At 39.1% G+C, this 8,946-nt stretch overlaps 2 long non-coding RNA genes across 3 annotated transcripts in view; one reads left to right on the top strand and one right to left on the bottom strand.

Moving 5' to 3' along the window:
- Positions 1-45: 45 nt before the first annotated feature.
- On the top strand, positions 46-3,676 carry LOC145660145 (uncharacterized). Of its 2 annotated transcripts, none has more exons than XR_014126319.1 (3): positions 46-120; positions 1,700-1,750; positions 3,576-3,676. It is a non-coding gene; the product is annotated as an uncharacterized LOC145660145 (long non-coding RNA). The 2 variants fall into 2 exon arrangements; XR_014126318.1 differs by lacking the exon at positions 46-120 and adding an exon at positions 230-561.
- Positions 3,677-7,373: 3,697 nt separating this feature from the next.
- LOC145660325 (uncharacterized) overlaps positions 7,374-8,946 on the bottom strand; it is a 30,478-nt gene continuing 28,905 nt past the window's right edge. Inside the window, exon 3 of the long non-coding RNA XR_014126570.1 lies at positions 7,374-8,361. This is a non-coding gene — a long non-coding RNA (uncharacterized LOC145660325). The remainder of the gene's footprint in view (positions 8,362-8,946) is intronic.

Genomic DNA, 8,946 nt, shown 5'->3' with positions numbered 1-8,946 from the left:
TGTCCTGGAAGGCCCTTTGAGCGGAGGACTTACTGCAGTGGGTGGGTTTGGAGCGTCTCACTCGCGCACTCTTTCTGTCATCATGCTACAGTGATGAACGACTTCAGCCATGAACACGTGGTACGTCATTCCCACGCATCCTCTGCTTCTTCTCCCAGACTGATGCCCATAGTTCATCATAGCTGCTGAAGCCCTGGGGCGTTGCGGGTAATCTCTGTGTGTGGCACCATTGTGGCCCGTGTCCTACGGAAGGCAGATGACCGCGCTGATTGGTCGTGCTTGCCTCAAGATGTGCTGCATGTTTGATTGACAGCAGGAGGCTGGGGATGCTGATTGAGCCGCGGCATGTGATTTCCAGCTGTACCTCGTCTCCGGTTTTCACTCATCACGGAGCGCCACATAAGGCCGTGGTGTGCCGTCCCGTACCCCTAACTCCAACCCCACCCCACCCTCCGAGCTGATTTCTCCTGCGTCTCAGTTTCTCTTGTGCATGGCTCCCGAGGCCTGCACCAGTCTCTCCGGCGGCCAGCGAATGGAACCAATTTCGACCCCTGGAGCAAGGTGGTTTTGATGACATCTGAAATGCTCACAATGTGAACTCTGCACATAAACATCACAGGTCAGGCAGAGTTTAGAAATGTCTTTCCAAAACAGCAAAAAAGGTTTGGTTTTTTTTTTTTTAAAACCTTGTTTTTGATTGATGGTCTGTGTTGTAGTAAAACATAATTCATCCTACTATAATGTGTCTTTAAAAAGAAATGGAAGACAGCAAAGTGTAGGTTTATATGAATTAATAAGGTCCTACTAGTTTTGACAGGAAGTAAGATGTCTCTAAGATGTCAAAGAGATCAGGGTGTTTTCTTTGTGGAGAATTCAAATACACACAGAATTAGGAAATGAATGTTTGAATGTTTATATTAGATTTGTAGTAGAAAAGTAAATGTACGCCACCACTGGCTCACATATGTGCCTGATTAAACAACAGAAGTGTATAATTATGGCTTCATGAAATTTAAATGCGTCAAACAGAAAGCAGAAAGAGGGCCAAAAAAAATCACAATGAATAACTAACATTACACTGCAAAAAAAGCACTACAGATTTTACTATTAGGTTTGTGTTACCATTGTGATACAATTTGCCATTTACAATACCATGATATGATGAATTTAAAAATTCTTCGGATATTTAAGATTTATACTGTTGAAAAGAAAATAGTAAAATCTTTTGAAAATACAAGGAAAACCATAAAAGAAAATCCAGTAAATTATATTCTCAGGATGTTATTCTGGGTTCTCTGTGTATACCATTGTTTAGGCATGTTCAGTCTGTTGTTCAAAATATATTGATCTCATTAAACAGCCATTTCATGTAGAATGGTATAAAACAAAATCAAGTTTTAAGTTTATATTCACTGATGTTTACATGGAGATTAAAATCTAAGGAGTTTAAAAATCAAAATACCCAGAGAACCATTTAAGAAAACCTTTATCAAGATGAGTTATACTGTATGTAAATATTATGTTCAGCAAATGAAATTATGTGATTTTCAATTATTCTTTCTTTTACTTTATATAATGTTTGCATGTAAAATGTAGGCAGACTTTGAACAGTGAATTCTAGTGAATCATCTGTTGTGACTCTAGCGTGTTCTGGTCAGCACAGAGTGCTTCATGAAGCTTACCTGCGTTCTGTGTTTAGGTCACGCCCTGTGGTGAAGGAGCTTGTGTAAATCCATGGTTTACAGACGAGGTAAAATGGCACGAAAGGCTTGGAATGTGTGACTGGGCCTTATGTTCAGAGATACATTAAAACACCAACTCTTTTTTTTCGTTCTGTCAGTTGTACTAATCCCAAACTAATGTATACAAACACACTCTCTCTTTTATACGTAGCCTGCCTTTACACTAGGGGCAGTTGATAAAAAGCAAATACGAGTTTTCCTGGCAGACCTTCCTTGGAAGGGTGAGCCGTCACTGGCTAGCAGCAGTGTGAGTTTCTCCGTGCTTCAGCTTCTAGCCTTGTGGCTTTTTAAGGGAGGGCATGACTGCTAAACCCCTACAATGTGAAACCCGTCTCCTGCTGCCTGGCCATTCTAACTGATCCTCCATTAGGACTTTATAGACACAGAGCCCATCATTTAGTGCCCCTTTTATAGATGCTGTTTAAAAAAAAAAAAGCCTTTTAAAATAGCATCTCCAGCCCTGTATCATGCAGGACTGTTTTTACGCCCCCTTCACTCATGGAGCGTGACGCTGCGGACCTGCCATACGGTTTGATTGTGGCTACAGTTGCACGGCCCTGCTCTTTATATACCAAGAGAAAAAATAGCGATGGCTGCAAGAGACAGAGAACAATGGGTTTGAACAGATAAACAAACCAACATAAAATAGGTTACAACTTTTTTTATTTCCCCAAATAGCACGTATCAGTTGAAACGGGATATGCCAGTGGAATGCCAGCTCATTAAGAAGCAGACGGTTATCCTTGGTTTAATTAACCCATAAATACACAAATAGGCTTCTACAAAGCAGAAGAAAGCAACACAGCTTGGCAAGGTGAGCGGCAGCTATTGGTGCCTGGTGCCCGGTTCCACTGAAACACCTGCGGACTTTCAGTGGCCCCCGGGAGGTCAGCTGGCTGCCGCTCCACACTGGAGCACACTTCACATGGCACTCATTAACCTGATATGACACTGTCCCTTTAACTTTTGGTCGGGTCAGGTTTCCACACCTGATACGCATCACGCCGAAAATCTTTCTTGTGCCTTTCATGTGGAAGATTTGTAACATTGCTATGGACTTACCGTTTATTTTCCGCATTTACATATAAGGTAAAATAAGAGGAAAGCAATTAAAGTAATTGGTTACATACAAATGACTAAAATGAATGCCTAACCTTGCAGCACTTATTTAAAAGAGATACAGATCAGTCATGTCCCATCTTTATGAAGAATATATAATATATTGCAGATGAACATACATACATCTCAAAGACAACTTCTACTTTCGTAGCCATAATGTAAAGTATTTTTGACAGCAATAAGAAATAACAGTGAACTCTCCTGTACATTTAAGACACAGATTTACTATTCTAGAACGGTAAATGGCCAAAAAAGGCACAATGTATTTCTCTACTAGATTACCCATCAGATCCTCATGCTGTGGGATTAAGTTACACTAAGACACATTAAACTTGGATGTTGGGTCACAATTAGATTTTCTCTACTAAAGTTTAAAGCATTTTAAGACCCAGTTGATGTTTATTTTCCCTATTGTGCATGTGACTGAATTTATTTTTAATTGTAGAGACATTTTCACATACATTTTAGGGTGTAAGCAAATTACGTATTGATCAATTTAAATTGAAATTGCAGTCACAACTAACAGAAAATAATGAATGCATCAGAATATGTGTAAGTATGTACACGAGAACAGGAGCGAGAGAAAGAGAGAGCGTATGCACAATTTCGGTATTGTGTACACATAGTCTTCAAAATTAGCATTAAGATAATGCACAAATAATGGCCCTAACTAGTCCTGAGTTATATGAATGTGCGTCTTCCCGTCCATTTCAGGCCTTGCTGCGTTTCTCGTGATAACTGTCCTGCAATTATCCTGCAAATCCGGACACCTGCTGCTGTTGGCATCCTGCACGTGACCCCGAGAATCAGCACACGGTACATGATAAATCACTCGATACTACGTTAACTCTGCTTCCTAATAATGTCTTCAATTACTATCTTTCTCTTTTTTCTTGCGCCGTTAGATGGAAGACATTAAACAGATCAAGTATCCTAGAACCTTAATCTTATTTGGGAATTATTACATATTTAAATAGCTTAACAATAATGCCAGATACGTTGGAAAATTTGTTTATCTTACATGAAAAAGCAAAGTCACCAGCTATGCTCATCAGTTGCTCGGTAATTCAAAAGCTATCGTCATGAGTTATTTTAAGACGGATTGTTTTGTTAGATTTTTTTTTTTACTAAATCACGCGAAATCTAAATGAGTACTCACCGAAACACCTTAAGCCCCTTTCAAACTAAATTACCGAATCAAAGTGGTACTTTTAAATAATGATTTGGGTTGTTTTTGAATGGAGGTAGGTAGGAAAACAACAATTAACAGGGAAAGTTTCTCCCTCTAGTGTGTGTGCTCGCTTTGCTGGGTGGGAGGATCTGTTTACTTAGTGATTACCACAATTTTACTGTCGCGAGGCAGCAAATTCAAACCAGTCGCGCGGCTAGATTGCTCTAGACGTCATGAAGCCCCTCGGCTGTGTGGGCTACCTATCCACTTTGACTTTCATGGACACAGGGGTTTCTTTCTTGAAGTCTTTAGTTATAGCTTTAACCCTTTGAAACTTATTATACGGAATTTTGTATATTTTCTGTATGTTTCCCTAAAACAAAAGGTATAACCAGTCGGATTACTGTCTAAAGATCACATATCGGAGGACCTGTTCTTGTCTCAAAGCAAATTCCCCCTACCCCTTCATTTCAGCTAATATGAAATGTTATATTTTTAATCTTCATACACGTCTACCTGAATTGTTCTTTATTAACGATGTAAATATGAAGCATTATTTTGCGTAGAACCTAGTTGTCTAAGAAAGTCGGGCGTATCAGAACTACACCGTTTAACCCCATCGGTCCTTGTTACATATTTATTCTGAGCTACCGTTTTTCTTATCTGAAAGACAGCGCTGCAGGATCTGGGCAAACTAGCACGGCGCGCTGGCAGTGTGCCATCAGATCCTGCGCACGGTCCTTAGAAGTCCACGTGTGTGTGTGTGTGCTGAGATCTGGACAGTGTCCCCTTGGCCAGAGAAGGATGTAAGCAATTACCAATTCTCAAAACACTACTTTGCTTTAGTTAAATACATTACACGCCTCTCCCGCACCCGCGTGCTGCGCCCTCTCACTTCAACCTGTGAAGCACGGCCTTACAGAAAACCAGCCACCTTCAACAGGCACAGTCTGGTGCAATTAACCAATCATCATCATCACCATCATCATCATCATCATCATCATCATCATTATCATCATCATCATCATCATCATCATAAATTCAAAGAACATGTGTGGTGCACGGCGGGTTTCACATCTAATTTGCACCATTCCACGTTGGTTTTACGTTGTTTTTTATTTTATTTTATTTTTATTTTTTTGAGAGTAATTTGACATTTGCGCTCACTGCGCATTCTCGTAATAGTCTGTTATAAAATATCTTCGGCTACGACAAATTTAGCTTTTCGGATTTCTAACATCGGCTACTTAGTAGACTGTAACAGAGTAATTCGTTTCATTCATTCTTAGGAATATTATGAGGATAAAAATGTTTCAGATGTTTTTTTTTTCCCTAACAAAGCTGATTTGCATTAGTGAGTAACTTTTTCTTGTCTATACGCGTGTGAGTAATGAAATATAGGCATCGTAGGCTACACCTCGTATATTCTATCCAGAATATGACCATTATTTAAAGAGACGCGCGGAGAATTCAGTGAGTAGCCTACATTGGAATCCGTTCTTGCATATAGCACAGGAAGCGTCTTTCTCTGGCGAAGTGGGTGTTCACTTCCATGATCCCCGAGGAATAATCTTAATATAGGAAGTAATTGCCCCTTAATATGAGGGAATGTTAGCCATATAAGATGATCTGGCTATTGTATGCACTCAAAGCGGACACAAATACTGAAGTATGCTGGTAAATAATAGTCTAGGGAAATCGGTCTTGAGCTAGTCTTAAACCGAGACTTAGGAGACGAAAAAGCGTTGATTGCCACGAAGTAGGACACTCGTTGTAATTTATGAACGCAGACATGGAGTATCACTGAAAAGTCAAACAAACAATTAAACTTTCCCGGGGTCCCCTCTCGGGAAGCGCCTGTGCATAATCTTGCTTTATTTTTTACTAAAGCGTGAGCAAGCAGAAGTGAACGTGAGCTTCAAGTGCCGCATGGTCCCGCAACTGTGCAGAAAAAAGCTGTCAGATAATCAGATAAGTTAAACAGAATTTAGAAAAATCAAGGCTACCGCTTTCGTCCATGCGCAGACCATTTCCACCCTTCTCTTTCCAAAGAGGTTAGACTTTAGACAATTTCTAACATGTTTTGAAAGTTGTCATCTCTAAATATGTAAATAATGAAGGCTCTTTGGTCGTCAATCAACAATGACATTAACAATTACAACAACAGCGACAACAATAATAGCATCCCCCTTAAAATTGCACCCTTAAAATTAAATAACCACCGTTATTAAAATGTAAATTTAATCGTAGCATGGAGGTCAGCCTGTCTTACACCAAAAATGAACATTGAAATACAAATGTATACTCTGTAACATTATATTCAGAAACATCATATAATTACATTTAACACAATTTGCATATTTCATTATTATTAATGTCAATGGGTTAATATTATTCGTTTCATAAAATGACTAGGATATCTAGACAGATATTTTTATACGCAGGGTGACGCAAATTAGCGGACAAAATTCATTTGTACTAAAAAGTCAGCAGAGTCAGTAGACTACTCACTCGGCAGAAAATAAACCATAACCGTATTCCTGATTGCCTGTCACTTCACTATTTTTTTCTGATCGTCCTTCTGCTATAGTGACAGGCCTAGTTTGAAAAAATATTCGTACCAAATTTAGACATCTTGTAGGCAACTGTCGTCTTAAACATAAGCAAAACCAAAGAGTGCATATGACTGAAAATTGGCTTTCATTAAACAAACACTCCGCATTCATAATGTCAAATAAATGATTGTTTTAAAACGGCATGATTTATGACTGACATTGGGATAATTGCATCAAAAGTGACCTTTATTATTAATATATAATCACAGGTAAACAGAATAAAACATGATAGCATGCACGTAGACAAAAATTAGCAGTTTACAATGATAAAGAGATTTTTGACAATATCTTATCTGAAGCGAATTAGGCCTACAAGTGTGATATACACATTAGCCTATTACATTCCATCGCGCTCTCTCGCTCTCTCTCTCTCTCTCTCTCTCTCTCTCTCTCTCTGTCATATTCACACACGCACACTCGAGGAAACACGTTTGTTGTCAGTCATGAGGGCTAATTCCGTAAGGCCCAGCTTTAATTAAGCGTATGGTGACGAGAAACATGAACAACCAGCACTTCCGAACCTTTCTTTAGCGTGTGTGTGTGTGTTAATACACGAACGAACAAACAACAGCAGCATATCAGTATAACCTATTTTTTATATTTGTGAGATGCTCATACTGCAGCAAAGTACGATGTTGTATGAAAGTATCACACAAACACAAATTGGAAGAGAATTTAAATAATTGTTTTATTTTCCCATCCATACAAATAATTTTGAGTTTAAAATTGAGTTTAAAATTATGCATTTCTCATTACACTAAGCACATTCACCTAACCAAAAACAAACCAAAAATGTAATTTACTAACTCACATAAATAATAAACATTAGATGAAAGCTAAATGATAGTTCACTTATTCAGCGCATAATCATTTAAGCAGTAGCTTAATTATATTCATCTCAGTGTGTTTGACACCATTCTCTGCAGAGACCAGAGTAATGTGTTTTTTAATTACCATACAGCTGGTGTAGTGTTACTAATAAAATTCTGGTCATCTCCAACAAACTCTCCTGAGTCCGTCAAAGGTCTCTCCCACACGTACACACGATTGCACACGCGCACACACACACATACATTCACACAAATATACATGCCAACACATATATACATATATATATATACCCACACCCCCAGACAGAGGGTGACATTGGTAATTCAGACACATCAATAACATGAATAAAAAGCTTTACATACCCCCAAATAACACATTAATGTCCGAGCACTGATGAGAAGGAGGGAATAAAGTGTAAGGGGCTGGACTTAAGAGACAAACAGATCTAGAAGATAACTTTCTTGTGGTCTCAGTGGTCATGTGGAGCACTGATGAAGGTTATCTCTCTCAGCTTTGTCTGAGAGTTGAGATGGCTTGCTGTTCCTGTGGTCACAGTGGCATTGTTGAGCGCAGACACTGAGCTATCTTTCCAGTCTGTGTCTCTGTGCGAGCGCATCTGCGCACGTGTGTATCTGTTAGGGTGCGTGTCTCGGTGTATGTGTGCGTGCATGTGTGTGTTTGTGTCTGTTACAATGCATGTCTGGGTTTGTGTGTGTGTGTGTGTGTGCCTGTGTGTGCGTGTCTGTTAGTGGCTTTGTGTGCATATGAGTGCAGACTATGGCCTATTTCATTCTGACATATTACCATTCGATCCCTCGGTTCCTGTTATTGATTAAGCGCTACTTTCTCAGTGGCTGAGGCAGAAGAGCACCCCAATGTCCTGCTAGGAGACGGGGAGAATGAGAGAATCAATATACACTTCACCACACACTTCTACTCCTGCATGAGTAGCACTGTTAGAATATTTCACTGTAGCTGGGAGATTAGAACTTTGTATATGGATCATAGATAAAGTAAATGATATTAGAGGGAGAGAGAGAGAGAGAGAGAGAGAGAGAGAGAGAATATTATGTATTACACAAGTTTCCCACAGAAACAAGATGTTTCATCAGATGCCCTTCATCAGCTGCGCAAACAAAATGAACATATTATATTTAATGGTAATATATGATAATATATATTATCTATGATCCATATATATTTCCATTTTATGCACAAACCTAATCAAAAGTGTAACACCTGTAATTCCTGTATTTTTTGCAGCATTCACACCATCAAATTCACTCTTAACGAACAGTGACACACCAGGACTGTTCCTAAACATTTCTGCTTTTATTCCTAAATTTGTTATATTGAGTAATGTCTCATACATGCACACACACATGCACACACGCATGCACAAACACACACACAAACACACACTTACTTCACACATGCATTTGCTCATATTTCATATTCATTGGCTTAA

Source organism: Electrophorus electricus, chromosome 12 (genome assembly GCF_041902795.1).
Source record: "Electrophorus electricus isolate QZ-2024a chromosome 12, ASM4190279v1, whole genome shotgun sequence".
Classification (NCBI taxonomy): Eukaryota; Metazoa; Chordata; class Actinopteri; order Gymnotiformes; family Gymnotidae; genus Electrophorus; species Electrophorus electricus.
The sequence above is the reverse complement of the archived record's forward strand: the minus strand, read 5'-3'. Positions and strand labels throughout refer to the sequence as shown.